The 20248-nt window shown below is 45.4% G+C and overlaps 1 protein-coding gene across 6 annotated transcripts in view; it reads right to left on the bottom strand.

Annotated features, from left to right (window-relative positions):
* The window catches only part of CNBD1 (cyclic nucleotide binding domain containing 1), a 222372-nt gene that overhangs the window by 174404 nt on the left and 27720 nt on the right, over positions 1–20248 (bottom strand). The gene's annotated exons all lie outside the window — the stretch shown is intronic.

Raw genomic sequence — 20248 nt, 5'->3', positions numbered from 1 at the left:
GCACCCTCGTCAACACGCCCCTCCCAGGAACACAGCGGTGTTAGGAGACCTTACTGTCAACTATCGTATACTCCTGTGTATTCTTCTCTCCAGTTAGCTCCCAAAGTTCCATGATACAGCTTGTCAACCCCTCATTACCATGGTTACCTTCATCTCCATGGGCTACAGTTCACCATTATCTCAGGACAATAACCAAAAGTGAACAGTTCCCAGCGAATCTGACCTGCATGGGAAGTCCTTGTGTCTCAGCTGTTATACCGCTAACATAGCTACATATTAATTTTCTCAGGCTCACATCAGTAGATAGCTTGTACTATGATTACAACCAGCTAAATTCCTTTTATTCCCACACTTTGAATTGTGGAGTTGCAGAATACTTTTAACCTATGCCCCGTGGTTTACATTAAAACCTATTAAATTTAAGGAGACAATAAGCTATAATGTATAAAGCAGTTTAATATGGCACCTGATTTATAGTAAACTATCAAAATATTAACTATTAATGTCCCTTTTCTTTGATTTTAAGCTCATTCTGGGAGAAGAGAAAGCTCATGCACATGCAAACACACAACACAAAGACACACGCAGGCCTTGAGGCATCCGTTGTCCTCAAGCTTCTCGTTAGCGTAGAAAGAAGCTGGCTGGCATTGCCAAGAATGTTTTGTTGAAATTACCTTTATTTGAACACTGACAATACAAACCTCCATGGCGTGGGAAGTGAGCTTGCTGTCGCTGAGACCTCTGTAGTTGGCTAAGGTGTTTGAATGAATATTACCACTGGCCCGGGAGTGCATGGGGGGCCCCTCACAACCTCAGTTCCCCCTCAGGTGGCAGGTGGCATAGTCTGAGACCGCTGATGGCCTTCACTCGCTCACCAGCTGCTACGCTCAGCTGACAATAGATGCCCTGCTCTGGGTCTGCCTGAGCTGTGCCCACAGGACCCCGGGCAGGACCGTTGCTGAGGTGGCTGCAGGGAGCCTTAGGGAGCTGCGCCCTCTGACCAGCCGTCCCTGGCTTTTTACATTTACTACATGAGAGCTTGGAGGGGAAGTGTCTGCACGCTTTCCTGGGGAAACATTACACACTCTTCATATTCTCTGCATGCACCTGCTTGCAATGCATGGACGAGGACACATTAAGCTACTTGAAATGTCCTCAGCTGACCCCCCTCCTTAAGCAGTCTCAGAGCGGGGTGCAATGGCAGTCAGGCCTGCGGAGCCCCACGGAACGGCCAGTCACGCTGAGAAAGGAGCTCCATTTAAAAAACAGTCTGTTCAACACACCGTCCGCGATTATAACAGCCAAGCTGGGAGTCAGCGGGGATGGAGATTAGGAGGATTAAATCTTGACGATTAGAGAGAAATGTTTAGAAGGAAAAAGTAAATTAGCAACTTGTGGGGATTACAGAGCATCTTAAATACACAGAGGTTTGCAGCAGGATTCTGCGTCTGCTGGCAGCAGAGCTCTCGTCAGGCAAATCCTAATGAATTTTCCACTTGAAATGATTGATTAGCCCCGATTAAGGACACTAATCCCTTTAGCCTCTTCTTATCTCCTGGTCTCCGGCTGGCCCTGGCTTGGCACAGATTCCCAGCCAGCCTGTGGGGCAGGAGTTCTCCCACTGGAACGAGAGAAGCGAGGACAATACTCATTTGCAAGCAGCCACAGGAAGTTTTATCGCCAGGTGGGTGATCGTGACCTTGGCTTTTTGGAAAGAAATATTGCATTCAACCGGGACTTTGCGTTCACTATGGAATCTGGGCTCTCCAAATGATCCCTGTGATGGGCCAGGGGCAGAGGCAGTCAGGGCAGCATCCCACACAGTTCACGCCCTTCAGCCTTGACCCACGGGAAGGAGCTCTGCTGCGGGTCAGCTTCTTCTTCATGGACAAAACGTTTTTGATATAAAGTTTATAAACGTTTATCTTTCGTGAATCACATTCTTTTTTTTTTCTTTTATTTTAATATATTTTATTGATTTTTTACAGAGAGGAAGGGAGAGGGATAGAGAGTTAGAAACATCGATGAGAGAGAACCATCGATCAGCTGCCTCTTGCACACCCCCTACTGGGTATGTGCCCGCAACCAAGGTACATGCCCTTGACCAGAATCGAACCTGGGACCCTTGAATCCACAGGCCGACGCTCTATCCACTGAGCCAAACCGGTTAGAGCGTGAATCACATTCTTTATTTATTTTCTTTTTCAGATTCTATGACCTCCAAATATAATAGATGTATGACCCTTTTTAATGTTTGAAGGAAACACATATTAATTTTTAAAATGTTTAGTTAGTTATAATATTGTTATGCTCAAAAGTTTTAAAATGTCCATGTAGACTGTTGTTGGTCTGAGACGTGTTTCGATCACTCCCAAGCTTAGACTGGAGAAAGGTTTTAAAAGTGCTTTAGCTTCATTATCTTGTGATTTGATTTTTCTCAGTATGACACATCCAATCTACCTGTTATTTACCTCAGTGATGGGCAGCGACTCTGAGACAGAGACGAGGGGTAGGTGTCAGTGCACTCAGGTGTGAGGAGGCACTTAAAGTAATTTGTGATGTCCCTTTATAATACACTAGGGGCCCAGTGCACGGATCCGTGCAGCTTGAAAGGAACTGTGGGCCATGAGGCTGCGGTGGGCACAGGGGCAAGTCTCAGCCCATCCTCCGCGCCCCCACCTGGCCCCTCCCACCGCCCCCCTCCCGTCCCCTGTCTGCCGGCAGCCCCGCTCCCGCTGCCACTGCTCCCACGGGCCGACTGTGCAGGCCCCAATCACTCTGCCGTCAGCACCTCAGGAGCAGGAGGAGGTGGAGAAGCCCTCCGGGGCGATTGGGCCAGCAGCCACGCTCACACCCACTGATGGCACCGAGCAATCCTCACACCAACTGATGGCACCGAGCAATCCTCACACCCACTGATGGCACCGAGCAATCCTCACACCCACTGATGGCACCGAGCAATCCTCACACCCACTGATGGCACCGAGCAATCCTCACACCAACTGATGGCACCGAGCAATCCTCACACCCACTGATGGCACCGAGCAATCCTCACACCCACTGATGGCACCGAGCAATCCTCACACCCACTGATGGCACCGAGCAATCCTCACACTCACTGATGGCACCGAGCAATCCTCACACCCACTGATGGCACCGAGCAATCCTCACACCCACTGATGGCACCGAGCAATCCTCACACCCACTGATGGCACCGAGCAATCCTCACACCCACTGATGGCACCGAGCAATCCTCACACTCACTGATGGCACCGAGCAATCCTCACACTCACTGATGGCACCGAGCAATCCTCACACCCACTGATGGCACCGAGCAATCCTCACACCCACTGATGGCACCGAGCAATCCTCACACCCACTGATGGCACCGAGCAATCCTCACACTCACTGATGGCACCGAGCAATCCTCACACCCACTGATGGCACCGAGCAATCCTCACACCCACTGATGGCACCGAGCAATCCTCACACCCACTGATGGCACCGAGCAATCCTCACACCCACTGATGGCACCGAGCAATCCTCACACCCACTGATGGCACCGAGCAATCCTCACACTCACTGATGGCACCGAGCAATCCTCACACCCACTGATGGCACCGAGCAATCCTCACACTCACTGATGGCACCGAGCAATCCTCACACCCACTGATGGCACCGAGCAATCGGGACTGGTACCGGGCACTGGCTGCGGGTGTGAGTGGAGCTCCAGCGCCAGCAGCAGGTGCGAGAGGCGGCTGCCAGCCCCAATCACCTCCCAGGAGCAGGGGGAGGTGGAGAAGCCCTGAGGGGCGATCAGGGCCCACAGCCACTGCTCCCACCCACTGATGGCGCCAAGCAGTTGGGCCTGGCACTGGACACTGGCAGTCGGTGCGAGCACCGGGCAGGATCATGGCGCGGGAGGAAAGAATTTTCAGTAACCACCAGAGGCTCGCCCAATGACAGTGACCAGCACCACCCCCCCCCTTGGTCTGGCACTCCCGCTCACCTGCTCCACCATCCTGCCATGGCCAATGCCTGCCATATTCCATGCGCACCCCCTGGTGGTCAAACGCATGTCATAGCAACCAGTTGTTCGTTTGTTCAGGTGTTCTGCTGTTCAGCCTATTTGCATATTAGGGTTTTATATATAGAGATTAGGTTCTTACATATAATACACCAAAGGCAAAATTATCTCTTCTTCTCCACTGATGTCTGTTCATTCTCTAATACCCTACTTTCAGTAAGGGTTGTCATAAGATGGGGTTAATATTTTCCTATATATTGCTGCATAATAAATTAGCACAAACTAATAGCTTACAAAGCACACTGGCCAGATAGCACAATGCTCAGTTGATCAGAGCGTCATCCCAATACACCATGGTTGTAGGTTTGATCCCAGGTCAGGCACATACAAGAAGCAACCAATGAATCCATCAGTAAGTGGAACAACACCTCTCTTTCTCTCTCTCTCTCCTTCTCTCTCCCTCTTTCTCGAGCATGCCCACACCTTTCCCCCTAATTCTTCCCCTACGGACATTACCTCTGTAACTCATTTCCTGGGCCCATGCAGCCCAGCTGGCTCACTTCTTCTACTTCTGTGACTTTCTAAAAAAATCCATAAAAATAATAACAAAATCATGAATGTGCCATCCTTTGTCATATTCTATTGATGAAAAGTAAGTCACAGATTGCACTACACTCACACAAAGACACAGGTGTAACTCCATGAACAGATCACCAGGGCCACCTTACAATGCCACCTATCATATATTTGTTCTATAGTAAGTGTTATGATTTTTCTTAAACATTTATTTGCAAACAAATCAAGGTCACCTTCTCAAGGAGGCCTCTTGGACAGCATGTCTAAATCCGCCTCCCCCTTCCCGCTGTCCTTCTCCAGCCCTCATCCTCCCTCATTTTTCTTCATAGTGTTTATCACATCTTTAGCCTATACTACTCTTTTATTTGTACCTTTTATTGCCTGCAACCTCCCGAAAAAAATATCTCTTTTCTATATTTGACTATTTTAAAATAAGTTTTGTTACTTTTGTCATCTAAAACAATAAATTATTTTAATTAGGAACCACAATAATGTATCACATAGAAATTAATAATACGAAGAACTCTTCCAAGAAAATATACTTTTTATCATATCTCAATAGAAGATTAAAAAATCTTTGTTATTTTATTATTAAAGAAAAATATGAAAAATAAGTTAATTAAACATTCAACTCAACAATCTAATCTGGGAACTATAAAATAGAAGAAAATTGCATGTTAAGAATTTATTAAATTGAAGGAAAAGGTTATCACATTTTCAAATTCTTATAAAAATAAACAGAAGTGAGAAATAAAGTGGAGTCACTTCTTAGAAAAAGGACAATAAAACAGATAAATCTCTGGTACATTTGACTTAAAAAACAAAAAAAAACAAAACACAAAAAATACAGGAAGACCCCTGGCCAGGCTGGTTAGAGCATCATTCCCATAAGCCAATGTCTCAGGTTCCATCCTCAGGCAGGGCACACACAGGAACAAGCCAGTGCATGGATGCATACATGAGTCGAGCAACAATCTCTAAAATTAATCAATCAATCAATAACGAGGAAAACCCCATGATATTCAGAAATAATAATGAGAAAAGAGCTATAACATTCGCCAAGGAAAATATTGTAACCTCTGAGTACAAACCTCTGATCCACTAAGTAAATAAGAAAGAGAAATTCAGGATGAGGTCAGAACTTGAATAGAAAAAACGATTTTGAATTCCAAAGACATACAGCTGCCGCAATCACGAGAGATGATTCAAGTGCACAGACTCAAGAGAAATCAACTGCCAGCTGAACACCGCAGGCTGAAGATAGGTGTTCTTTCACCCCTAAAATGTCACAGAAGAAGAGAACTTAAAACGATAAAGAAATTCCTACAGGCACAAATCGTGGAGGAAGAGTTCACAGCGGACGTGAGGGGTCAACAAAATTCCAGAAAATGCAAACCAGATGCACAATAGTAACCCAGTTGAGCTTCCAGTGCCTCTGTTCTGCTAACAGGAGAAGCCCACGAGCGTGAAGGATTCACTGCACAAACCCCGGGAAGACTCAAGAATCAGAGGAGTTGAGACGCTAAAAACAATGGACGACTGGCTGAACATGACCATAAAGATATTAGATCTCCAGGCTCTGGCCCGTAGCTCAGTTGTTAGAGTGTTGTCCCCTATGCCAGGATGCCAGGGTTGTGGGTTTGAGCCCTGGTCAGGGCACACAGAAGAATCAACTAATGAATGCATAAATAAGTGGAAAAACAAATTGATCTCTCTCTCTCTCTCTCTCTCTCTCTCTCTCTCTGTCTCTCTCTCAATCAATTGATAACATTTTAAAAAAATTAGATCTCCATTATTTCCAGCCTCATCCCATGTGGGCAGATGGCCACCTCTTCCCAGTCCGGCTGACTCGCTCTGTGCAGGCCCCACGTGATAGAGGACAAAGTGAGGCGCGCTACAGCGAGCACACACCAAACTGTGAGGCCCCTTCCCTCCCACCATCCCACCCCAGGAACGCTGCTCCAGGCTCTGAATCCTACGTACGTGCGGACAAAACATGGATTTTAGTTTATGTTCTACCTGACACGGGACAACTTACGCCTAATTAGCCTGGGATCAGTGAACATGTTTCCATAACACAGTATACCAAGGCCATCATTTTGTCAGCTTTTTACTAAACCTGCAATGTCACTTCAGACATCTGCCCACCACTTTTCCCATCACGAGTCCCCTGGGAGATTTCCAACCCTAACCCCTTGCCATATCTCATTAGATATTGATGGTGGAAAGGCCCATTTATATTTTTTCAAATTTGTTAGAGCCAGGAGCATCCATAAGACCCAATGGTGAGACACAATCAGGAATATGTCGGGGAAAAGGTTTCCGAGAAATTTATGTTTCCTCCAGATAAAAAGAGGAGGACAGCCCTCCCCTCCCTCCCCTTCCCGCCTCGCTCAGAGGCCGGCGGAGCTGTGGTCCCCCCTCCTGAGGCCAGTCCAGCCGCTGCAGGCCCCGCTTCAGGGACTGCGAGCCTGTGTGTGTTCGTAGAGGCCTGGTGAGGACAGGCTGACGGCCAGCCCATTGGGAGAGCACCAGAGTGCAGGACAGCTTCACTTCAGAACACTTCCACGGCCCCAGCCTGTGAGTCAGGGGATTGGCAAGGGCAGAGGAGAGAAGAGTGAGCAAAATAAATGGAGTTCACGGTGACAAGAGAATAAAAAAGGCCGGATGATTTTTGTGGGTCTAGACAGCTGTCTGGAATTTTATAATTTTCCCACGGCCCTCACTACCTCCCCAAAGTAAGCCCGTCTCTACGGTAAACCAAGGAGGACTGTGTAGGGAGTCCACGAATATCCAACTGCGTCTGTTTCACGCTTCTCTCCCCCGTTTTCTGAGCTGCGCCATCAAACCAGAATTGGAGGAAACGTAAATATTCTTACAGCTGTCAACGTGTTTGTGTTTTTAAATGGATATTTTAAATCCATTCAGCCTTGAAGCATTGTGAGACGGTTTCCATGGTTACTTCTGTTAACTCCAGCAGCCATAAACATTTAGCAGCTGCTTAAAACAAATTAGTGTCATCAAGCATTTAAAATTTTTTAGAAATGTTGATCTTGACTACGAGGCATCTCAATAGTAAGAACTGTGAGCGCTCAGCAGGTGTGCTCCCTCAGTGAGCAAGGGGAGCCGCGCTGGGAAAGGCACCTAGACTGCTCGCTTTCCCTTCCGCGTCTCTCTGTGCGCCAACTGCTGTGGGGATGCTGCACACACGTGTGTTCAAGGTTAGATCAACATGAATTATCAGGGTCTTCACTTTTATGGAAGATTATAATTATTTCCTATTTTAGTAGGTTCAGATTTCGTATTTCAGGAAATTAATCCCTCAAAACGAAAATACATTTTAAAACAAAGCCTCATAAACTTACAATTGTCATAACCATAAACCCTGCCAGGTAGCTCACTTGGTTACAGCGTCATCCCAAGGTTGCAGGTTTGATGCCTCGTCAGAGCACATACAAGAATCAACCTTGAATGCATAAATAAGTGGAACAATAAATCAATGTTACTCTCTGTCTTTCTCTCCTCCTTTCTCTCTCTCGCTCTCTCCCTCTCTCTCTCTATCTCAATCCAATAAATTTTAAAAATGTAATTAAATTAAAACATAAAATAATGGTATACAAATTATTTTCCATAAACCTTTTTTCCCAGAGATAAATTTTTGTCCATCAGTACTAAAAGACTTCTAACAAAATATTGGGAGACCCTCTCTCACGTCTCCCTGGCCTCTCTCACAGGGCAACCACTTTTGACTGTTTTTATCTTACACTGTTTTATGTCCTCCACTTTCCAATAGTTATATAACTATACAAAAATTGCAATAACTTTGGTTGACTCTATACAGGATGGGGAAAAATAGGTTTACCGTTGTGAGTACACAAAACAGAGTTTATTTTATATTATTCTTTATTAAGTACTGGATTACTTTCCATACGAACAACTGTAAACCTACTTTTGCCCTCCCCTGCATTTCGTTTGAAGGAATTCTCGTCTGAAGAGTTCCGTAACTATGATTCCTGTGCTTTTGCTTGTCTGTCTGTTTAGCTTCTCCTGCCCGATACCGCACTATGCTTCCCTCCTCACGTAAACAATCTGAAAGAATATTTTTTAATTAAACATACTTAGGTTTCATACTTGGGAAGAAAAAAAGAGGAAAATTGGGAACGAGAGGTGAGAACACATTATCAGAAAACAATTACAGGACAAACAATCCTTCTGTTTAAATCACCTTCTATTTAAAACCAAATATTTTGCCTGTGCTTTAAATTAGAGTAGATATTACAAAATTCTTTTTAAATGTGTCTTCACATTCATATATAGAATGGTCATTTCGAAGAACTTTGCTATAAAGTTCTAATATTGCTCTTCTTCTTCCTGATGTGGCTTCTAAATCAGGAGTAACTCCAGGGCCCACATACCTCAAATCATAAAATAGTCCCATAGACCTCATATGTAATTTTGAAATATAAATCCATAATCTGAAGATGAGGCAGATTTTCTTTTATTTTTATTTATTTTTTATTTTAAAGGTTTTATTGATTTTTTAGAGGAGGAAAGGAAAGAGAGGGAAGAGAGAGAGAGAGAGACTCCCAAACAGGCCCCGACAGAGGATCAAACCCACAACCTGAGTAGGTGCCCTGACCAGGAAGCGAACCACCTATTGGTGTATGGGACAATGCTCCAACAACTGAGCCACACCGGCCAGGGCTTAGGCGATTTTAGAATAGATACTTTTATGTCCATGTATTTTTAAAGATTAGAAATACCACTTCCCCCCTCAGAGTCACTGTTTAGCGAGTAGAGGTACTATAGGTAGGAAGGAAGGAAGGGTGAGAGGGAGTGAGGGAGGAGCTCATGGCTACTGTAGTTTTATTAATTGCAAGGAAGCCATCATTCTCAGGAGAATGTGGTCCTCCTAGTGTCGTAGGTCTCACTGATTTCTACATTTCATTGTATGCACATCATTGGCCCATTTGATGCAACTTCTTACTCCTCTTCTCACCAAGATAGAGACGTAACCTTTCTGTTTCAGACCTCTCCACAATCTTTAGATTATAAATTATTGCTGAATAGTTCATGAGATGCCTTTTACAATCAATCTGTAAGTCAAAATGTGGGCAGCCTTTGTTGTTGTTATTGTCATTTTCAATATAATTAGATTCCTTTTGTTAAAAATTACTGATTTTCATTTATTAAAATGAATATATGTGTTAATTTTTCTCTAACGGGGTCTCTATTCGTATTTGGAAAAGTACATATCAGGTCAATGTTAGGCACTCATAATGCTTACTGATTTGAGTAACAGGGCATTTATATCATTTTCTCTAACAATTCATTTACATTAACTTTATGTTTAGATCAGAGTTTCTCAACCTTGACACTACTTACACTTTGGGCCAGACACTGCTGTAAGGTAATGAACTTCAGGGTATTAAAGACATGTTCTTGGCCTCCACTCTCCAGATGTCAGGGGACCCTCGCCCCAGTTGACAGCCCAAATACCTCCAGATGTTGCTAGATGTCTGCTGTGAGGCAAACGCGTCCCCAGCTGAGCATCACTGGTTTAAATCAATGAATCTGTTCGCTTTTGATTTTTAAAAAGGTAGGCATTGGGATGCTGAAAAACCAGAGTGTCTGTAATTCAAAGTAGCTCACCCAGGTAAGAAATATTGCTCCCAAATCATATTTAACTACCCACCCACACTTTTGTGTTTCTACAATGCGGATAAGAATAGTAGCACACGTACTACAAAAGCATTTCTAGGCTGTAGGAAAGCTTACTGAAGGAACATTGTGCACAGCCCTGCCCCCGCAGAAACCACAGCAACAACCAACAAAACTGGCAGCGTTTCCTGCGACCTCTGCTATAACGTTGGACAGCAAACGTTGGACCGGCTGCTGACAAAGGCCTTTGTCAGTTCTCATAACGGACTTTCTAATGCAAAGCCAGACCGCGTGAGCTGTCCTCCAGCAGAGCTGTGTCCTCCGTTTCCCCTGCACAGTCCTTCCTACGCGCACGAGAACTTCCTTAGCTTCGTAGGAAACGTACAAAAACAAGGTTCCCACAGCCTTAGCTTTGAGACTCCAATTAATCTGTTCTCCTTTATCAAGCACAAGTTATTTCATGTACACTTTTTTCTTAATGTCAATTATCTGAGCTACTCTTCTAATATTGTTTATCTTCTCCAGAGTTTCAGTTAGTCATCTGTGAAACAGTATGAGTCTCATGTTTATTCTTTAAATTATTGTCCTGGAAAAAGCTGACAATATCAAGTATTATAACCTTAAAAACAGAAAATAAGGGGAAAATGTCCTTTTAAACATTTTTTTAGACAATAGTGTCTTTTTAAAATATATTTTTTATTGATTTCAGAGAGGAAGGGAGAGGGAGAGAGAGAGATAGAAACATTAATGCTGAGAGAGAATCATTGATCAGCTGCCTCCTGCATGCCCCACACTGGGGATTGAGCCCACAACCTGGGCATGTGCCCTTGACCAGAAACAAACCCAGGACCTTTCAGTCCACAGGCTGACGCTCTATCCACTGAGCAAAACCAGCTAGGGCAAAAATGTCCTTTAAACAAAATGTTTTTCTTAAATAAAAATGCTTATTTTGATCTTATTCAATTGGTACAAAATAAAGATTCACCCATTTAATGAAGCATTTTTTAATTTATTAGAGGATGTTGGATGAAGACACAAACAAGAAACAAGTCCGTCTGATGGCAAAGTAGCTCTTCTCAGATAACCACTCCAACAAGAAAAAAATAGCATAGAAGTTGGATAAATTTAACAAAAACCAAGGAACAAACAAATATGGAGCTTTAGCAGATCTGAGAAACCAGAGGAGACCAGGCGTCACCATGCTGGGGAGGGAGCGCCACAGCGGAGCTCAGCAGTGTGTGCTGTTTCCCCTTCAACACATTTGATGATTCCTCAGCTGCACAAGGCAAGAGGCCAAGAAGCCAACAGAAAATAAAGCTCAACAACATATCTAAGTAGAAAGTTCTACAGTCTCGTGGTGCTAGGGAGATTAAGTATTGGAATTAGAGGTCGCCAAGAAGGAAAAGACCCTGATTAACACTCCACGTTTTCCAATGAAACCCCTAAAGAGCTACACTTTAGGGACAAGGGCAAAGCAAACAAAACCAGCCCCAGGAAAGACTGAATCCCGTCCTAAATTTTCCAGCCGTGACTGCAACACGATCCGCTGCTACTCTTTCTGCCACAAAACAAAGCAATCCCCTCCAAAACAGATGTCATCCCCAAGTCTCCACGGGGCTTCACACTCAGGGTCTGGAGTGCAAGCACATCCCAGGCGTGCCAGGGGTGTAAACCAAGTGATTAACAACCAAGAAGAAGAATGGGGAGAAAAACAAGAAAGAGAAAGAAAGAGGGAAATGTGTATCTACAAGCAATACACATACTGTATTTTCAGACATGGATTTCGAATAAGTGCTTTCAATATATTCAAGAAAATAGGTGACAATATGGAGACTTTTACTACAGAATTGGAATTTATAAAGAAAAATAAAATTTAAGTTCTAGATAGCAAATTGCAATAATGGGGGGAAAAATAAACAATAGGTAGGATTAATAACAGATTAGACACAAAACAGATCATTCTCGAACTGGAAGACAGATCAGTCAGTAGGAAACATCCAGAACGAAGCTTGGAGAAACAAAAAGATGAGAAGCAGAAGAGTTTCGGAAACATATAGGCCATCAACAGCAGGTCTAACACCTGCATTTAAAGTGCTAGAGAGAAGCGGGAGGAAAGGGCAGAAGCAATATTGTGTAAATTTTTTCTAAAACTGATGAAAGACAACAAACCACAGATTGATTGCATCTTATTTGCCAGAAAGATCTATACCAAGAAACAAGTCACGCATGTTACGGGAAGTCTCCAAAATATGAAAGGAAAAGAAGAAAACTAAAAAGCAGCTGAAGTGATAGGAGAGGGTGGTATCCCTTTAAACAGGCAAATTAGATTACCAGCTGAGCCCTGGCTGGATGGCTCAGTTGGCTGAAGCATCGTCCCAAACACTAAAAGGTTGCAGGTTTGATGCCTGGTCAGGCACAGACCTCTGGTGCAGGTTCAGTCTCTAGTCAGGGCACTGACCGGAGACAACCCAACCATGTTTTTCTCTTTCTCTCTTCTCTTCCTCTCTCTCTAAAATCAATAAATATATCCACAGGTGAGGATTAAAACAAATAAATAAATAAATAAATAAATAAATAAATAAGCAAACAAACAAACAAACAATAAATAAAAGAGTATCAATCCAAGTTACTTCAAAGCAAAAGAATGGGATAGGGGGTGGGAGGTGGGGGATGGGGCGTGGGGGTAAGGGTGGGGGATGTTACAATGAAGAAGTGGCAGCCTCGGCTGTCTCAGTACAGTGACATCTGTAATTTCCTTAAAGCAAATAAGTGCAACTCAGAAGTGTCTAACCAGTAAAAATATCCTTCAAAAATAAAGGTAAAATGAAGATGTTGCAGATAAAAGCCAAGAGAGCTGGCCACCAGTGGGCCTGAGCAGGAAGAAATACTAGAGAAGCAAGTGGGCTCAGGTGAAGGCAGGAGGTGCAGGAGGCGGAGCAGGAGAGAGGGTGCATCTAGGGCAAGCCGAGGTGGATATGGATCCTGCAGACCAATAGCAATCATGTCTGACAGGTGAAAAACACACCCAGCATTTCAGTGGAAGGAAAGAACAAAAGGAAAAGGGTGAAATTCTTCTAAGATCATTCCAAGTTTCTGAACGTGGGAAAGTACTAATTTCTCAGGAACTCAAACAAATCAAGGACAGATGTAGTAATTCCTAGGGGAGAAAATGACAGAATGCATGGCGAGCCAGATCATGCAGGAAAGAAAGCAGGAAAGAGAGGAAAATAAAGGACAACAATGACAGCAACAACCAAAACGCACCCAATCATGGAGAGTTAAAATGGAAAACCAAGAGATTTCAACCCAAATAAATTATAATTGCATTAAGTAATAGACAGAATAGATTTCATCATTAAACCAAATATTATCAGACTGAGCAAAAAGTTATATATAAATTTACTGAAAATGTGAACAAAAAGGTTTTGCATCAAAGGAAAATATAGGTTGGGGCAAAAGTAGGTTTACAGTTGTGAGAACAGAAAACAGTTTATTCTTGCATTATTACTTACTAACTAGAGGCCTGGTGCAAGAATTCCTGCACAGGTGGGATCCCTCGTCCTGGCTGGCAATTGGGGCTGATCAGGGCATCTCACCAGTCCCGATCGGGGCGGGGCGGGGGGAGGAATTGCAGGAGGTTGGCCGGCCGTGGGAGGTTGGCTGTGGGAGCTCACTGACCACCAGGGGGCAGCTCCTGCATTAAACGTCTGCCCCCTGGTGGTCAGTGAGCTTCACAGCGACCAGTCAACTGGTGGTTCAGTCACTAAGCTTTTTTTATATGTAGACTAGAGGCCCAGTGCATGAAAATTTTATAGATTCAAGTTCCCAAAATTATAAGAATTTATCTTATCAGGTATCAAAGCGTATCTCAAAGCTAAAGTTATTTTTTAATCCATATAAAATAGGCGTAAGACTACACAAATTTTCATGAAAGAATAGTTAGCCCAAGTATATAATAATTATTAAATGTGATAAAATTACATCACAAACCAATAATTATGATTGAAAAGGTACAAGGTTAAATGACAATATGCAGATTTGGGCAAAGAACTGTACAGTTTGAAAAATAATCCACAGGAGATGTTTAGTGCTGATAGTGCATCACTGAGTGTGAGAACCCTGAATGCAATGAACACCAGGTCAGGCCCAGCTACAGAGAGAACTGGTGAACAGGAAAGTAGGACAAAGCAAATACGCACATCTCTAGGGGTGGGAAAGATTCTAACTTGAAGTGAAAAGTAAACTAGTCACGCAGACATGAAGTCTCAGCTTTAACATTTGCATCAATATTGAAATAAAGTAGACCTTTCTATGGGCTCAGTTTCCTCCCAAAATCCTTCTGTCTGTTAAAATCTTAAACCCCAGTGAGATGGATTGGAGGTGGGGCCTTAAGAGGTCCATCCATCTGTCCATCCATCATGAGGATGGACCCTCAGGGCTGGGACCAGTGCCTTCATAGAGAGACCCCCAGAAAGCTCCTCCCTGGCCATGTGAGGACATGGAGAGGAGACTGCTGAGGAGCCAGAAGGAGGGCTTTCAGCAGACGTGGAACCTGCAGCCACTGTGATCTCAGACTTCCAGCCTCCAGAACTGTGAGAAATAAATTTCTGTTCCTTAAGCCACCCCGTCTACAATATTTTCTAAAATTTAATTTTAGAGAGAGGAAGGGAGAAAGAGAAACTGATGTGAGAAACATTGATCGGTTGCCTCCTGTATGTATCCTGACTGGAGATCAAACCCACGACCTGGTATGTGGCCTGACCAGGAATAGAACCCACAGCCTATTGGTGTATGAGATGACGCTCCAACCAGCCAAGCCACCCAGCCAGGGCCAGTCTCTGGTATTTTTGTTATAGCAACTCAGATGGATTAAGACATATCTACACAGTAAAAAAAATAATAATAATAATTTTCACAAGAAATATTATAATAGAGGCTATTTGCTTGTTTCCAAACCATAGAACAAATTATACAGGTATCTACGCCAGTAAAAGAGAAATATGCAAATTGACCGTACCTCCACAACACCCACCAGCCAATCAGGAGTGGGTATGCAAATTAACCCAACAAAGCTGGCAGGTTAATTTGCATACACAGGCACGGAGCGGCCGGGCAGGGCAGGATGCCTGCTATGAGGGGAAGGGCGGGGGGCAGAGGGAGCTACAGGAACAGAGCTCTGGCCAAAGCAGAGAAGACTGAAGGTGGAAGGCAGTGGCCAGAGCGAAGGCCTGGGTGCCGAAGGAAAACCAGTGCCAGCAGCCAGGGGAAGGAAGGCCTATTGCTGGAATCTTCGTGCAATAGGCCTCTAGTAATTTTATAAAATACTAATTAATCTGTGACTGTGACCAAATAACAGTTTCTGAAACTCTAGTATAAAGAGATCACTGGCAACTTTGTAACCCAATGTGAATATATGATAAATAATTGACCGCCGTTATTTACTCATAAGCTGGGAGGGAAATGTACATATTCCTTCCTGAAGGGTAAACAATGGAATGCTTTGTTCTTCTGAGCTCCTAGGAGCCCCTTTCTACTTCAACTGTAGCAAGTGCACGAGGACAGGCCCCAAGGGCCCGGAGTGGACCAGCATGCACCTGGGCCTTACTGCTCACAGCGCTCGCTCGGGCTCAGGGCCACAATGACCCCAGGAGGTGGTCAATGTGCCCTCGTGTTGATGAGTGGATTGAGTATCAGAGGTAGAAAGGCACGCAGATCACACAGTGAGTATCGGGAGGAGGTCAGTCAGCACCCAGTCCTTTCTGACCCACAGCCTGGCGCTTGGCCATGTGCATCGTGGTGGCCTGCGCCTCCCACCCACCGCGGAGCCCGAGGCAGTGCCACCCCGTCTGTCCCCAGCCACTGCCGGCGGCTTCCCGTCTGTCCCTCACTCACTGTCTCCTTAACCTGTAATTCTCTTCCCTTATGCCCTTTCCTTTTTCAATCCTCACCTGAGGACATGTTTTTATTGATTTTAAAGAGAGAGGAAAGGGGAGAGAGAGAGAAACATCTATCCGGTCGGTTGCACCTCGTACAGGCCCTGACCAGGGATTGAACCCACAGGTGTGTGGGACGATGCTCCAACCACCTGAGCCCCCGGCCAGGTAGCTCCCTTTCTCTGTCATAAGTGATCGCTGCTCCCGTCAGAATCTACATGACTTTCCGTGACCACACCGTTACTCACTAACCTATGTTCCCTTCGGCTTCAAGTAAAGCCTTTCTTTCCCAGGAGGCCCTCTCGTTCCATCCACTTCCCTCCCAACCACTTGGGGCAGCATTCTGAGCACAGCACATCCCTGCCCAAAGCACATCTCCTGGGGGGCTCGGTGTGAGACCGCGGGCACCTGGTCTCTAAGCCCCCGGGTCTCCCAGCCAGACTCCCGCGTCGGGGCACAGTCCCCAGCACTGCTGAGCACGCTGCTCGCTGCTCCTCCTCGGGGTGGTCCTCAGACGCCTCGTTGCCTCCAAGGGAACATCTTCATTGGAGGACGTAGGCTAAAAGAACAGCTGGGCCAAGTCTCTCAGAGGACCTTAAGCTGCTCTCCACAGCTCACTTACACGCTTCTCTCACCTCCTACCCTTTCGGCAACCCCCCGAACTCACAGGCGTGTTTCTTTTCTTCAGAAATTAGTCATTTATAAAATAAACCAATTAGTCCTTTATAAAAAGAAACCAATTCTTTTACCCAAGCAGTCCTTGACTGCGTGTTAGACGCGGTGGGGTTGCAGGCAACGCACTCAAACACTGACATGCGGGAGGCCGATGTGCCCGCATGCTCCTTTTAGTGGTCAAGTTCAGCAAAGTCTCTGATGTTTCCAAGACGGTCGATTGAAACCTACTCGTCTTTTAAAAAAGGAAGAAATTCAAATTCTACACGTCAGATTGAACTCCCCACAACTGAAGTCCGGACACAGCCGCTGCACCCCGACCAACTCCATACAGCCACTGACAGGTCACCCCAAATCCACACCCACAGTCCACTCCCCACATGACCCTCCCAAGGGCCATCACACCAACATGAAAGACCCCACATGACATCTGCCCGTCGCACCTGCCCTCCCCCTCGAGCTGCAGGACACCGACCCCTTGCTCACAGGATGTGCCGTCCTGGGCCCCCGCTGTGTCCTCCCTGGAACGCTCCCCTCCAGGACCTGCTGGGCTGGCTCTCAGCTCCTCCATGACGCGGCCGGGGTCGCCGCACAGAGAGGACTCTGATCCTTGCCTCGTGCTCGCTCCCGACTGGGCAGCAGTGCTTCTTCCCACACTGATCACTCACGGGACCTGCGTGTGTTCATGCTCTCCCTCTTACATGGGCATGTCAGCTCCCAGGAGGGAAAAGATGGCGAGCTCAGCACTGCAACCCCCAAACCAAGATGCTGCCGGGAACCCATAAGCATTTCAAAGTGCGTGCTGATTTCACGAGTTTAGGTGTGAAAAATAAATCAGTCGAAATTATTTAGAAATTAAAACTCCAAGCCATGTTTTAGCTCATAGCTTTCAATGTTTATCCATGAGTCATTTTCCCCTCCTTCTGAAATACTTTCTCTTTTGAAATGTCATCCCTTTACCAACAGGTACACTCAGCAAAACCGTGGATCCAGGTGTACTGCCCCTCAGCGTTCATCCGGGGACTGAGCACAAACACACAACCATCTGACTCCCTGTCCCTGGAACCAAAGCAGCTACAACGAACACATTCCAGGGCTGGGTCCTGGAGAGACCTCCAGAGTTTCTCTGGTTCGTCCTGTCTCCAGATCTATAATTCTTCCATCTGGGGCCTCCAACACTCTTCCGTCGATTTTCCCTCTCCTCACCCAAGGATATGTTTTTTATTGATTTGAGAGAGAGAGAGAGAAACATCAAAGTGAAAGAGAAACACTGATCTGTTGTCTTTCATACCTGCCCCAACCGAGGACCGAACCTGAAACCCAGGCATGTGCCCTGACCAGGGATCAAACCCTCACCCTTCGGTGCACAGGAATCTTAAGCTCCAGCCACTGAGCCACACTGGCCAGGGCACTTCCTACCATTTTTCAAATTATTCAGAGTCCTTTCCGTTGCTCACAATCTAAAATCCTAACTAACATACCTGATAAGCTTACATTCAATCTCATATGCCTGCAAATACATGATTTAACAGGAGTCTCCCAACACTCTCTCTCTCTCTCTCTCTCTCTCTCTCTCTCTCTCTCTCTTTTTTTTTTTGTCTCCCTCATCTCCTCCCCGCACTGTCTGCTCTGCACACACGTCCCAGATATGCCTTGCCCTTTGGTTCCTCCAGCCCTTCCTCTCAGGTGACATCTCTTTCCCATGATGCGCCCTTTCCCATGATTTTAATGTTTCAAACTCAGTTATCCTTCCTCCCCTCCAGCACTGTTGACTTAGAGCTGCTTAACTGAGGGAGAAGGTAAGAATTAATCAACATAACGAAGGCAAATCACACTGAGTAATCAATGAGCAATAGTTTCTTCATCTTGTCAGGCAGATTTACATGTCTTCAAAAGAGGCTACTGTTACCCAAAATTGATTTCTTTTTGTTAAAATCACAGCCAGAATGGCAAAGTGGAGATTTTTAGAGAGTGTAAGGTAGTTGCTTTTAAAAAGTGTTGTCACGTCATGAAGTCGCCCACCAAGCCAGTCATGGTTCAGCAAGTCCCAGGCAAACACAGGGCTACAGACCTGACAACTTTCCACCAATGCCCAGGTCTCAGCTGAACTACGTGCATTCATAAAGCACTCAGCCCACTCGACGGGGTCAACAGGGTCACAGAGAGATGTATAATATTACCGAATATGGCCAGCACATGCTGAGAGACCCCCAATCTCCTCTCCCTTAGTTTTGGGATGGGAGAAAAACCAATGATTTGTTTCTAACCAATAAAATCTGGGCAAGGTCAGGTCTCTACATGCCCTTGATTCGGTTACATAAGATTTCAGTTTAGCAGAACGAGAGACTCTTCCTGGCTGGCTTTGAAGGTGGAAGCTTCCTGCTGTGGACGGTCTGAGCGAGGGCCACACAGCAGGGTCTGTGGACCTCTAGGAGCCCTCTGCCGAGAGCCAGGAAGACAGCAGAGACCTCAGTCCTTCAACCACATGAAACTGAATTCTGCCGACAGCACAGGTGAGCTTGGAAGGCAAGCTCATGTTCCAGAAAGGAACACCACCGGGCAAGCACCTTGATTGAAGCCAGCCTGTGACATGAGCAGAGGACCCGGCCAATCTTGCCCAGAGAGATAATAAACATATGTTGTTTAATGCCACTGAGTTGATGATACTTCATTACATAGCAACAGACAATGAGTAACTAGTGTATGAAGGCGACAAGATAAAAAGCACATGGCTGTAGAAGAACAAACACGAATTGTAGACTTAACCTATACATTGCTCTTTTACTCACCAGCTTTTCTATCGTATCCACCTCAAAGCAGTGATGTGAGGCTTAAATCAGAAATATTTAGAGAGAAACTACCGCTTTGTGTGAACATTAAACACCCCATAAAGTAAGTTCCCTTTTCAGGTGCTCCGCTGTTGTCATTCAGTGGCTGGGTTGCAGTTACAGTACACTGACCCCTAACAGCTAGCTTTAAAAAGATAAAAAATCATTAGAACGAATCCTGTATAATAAAAGCCCAGCAACCGAATGGCAGAACCACCAGAACCACCAGAACCATCAACCAGTCGCTATGATGCACACTGACCACCAGGGGGCAGACGCTCAATACATGAGCTGCCCCCTCATGGTCAGTGCACTCCCACAGTGGGAGCAGTTACTCAGAGGGCGGGTCCACAGCCGATCCCTGCAGGCCATGCCCCCCACCAGTGCACGAATCCTGTGAACCAGGCCTCTAGTTTAACAATAAGAAGTAATATATTAAAAATACTTAGAGTCCTGGCTGGTGTGGTTCAATTGGTTAGGTGTCATCCTGTGCACCAAAAGGTTGCCAGTTTGAGTCCTGGTCAGAGCACATGCCCGGGTTGTGGGCTCAA

The sequence above is a fragment of the Eptesicus fuscus genome, chromosome 19 (assembly GCF_027574615.1).
Source record: "Eptesicus fuscus isolate TK198812 chromosome 19, DD_ASM_mEF_20220401, whole genome shotgun sequence".
Classification (NCBI taxonomy): domain Eukaryota; kingdom Metazoa; phylum Chordata; class Mammalia; order Chiroptera; family Vespertilionidae; genus Eptesicus; species Eptesicus fuscus.
The sequence above is the reverse complement of the archived record's forward strand: the minus strand, read 5'-3'. Positions and strand labels throughout refer to the sequence as shown.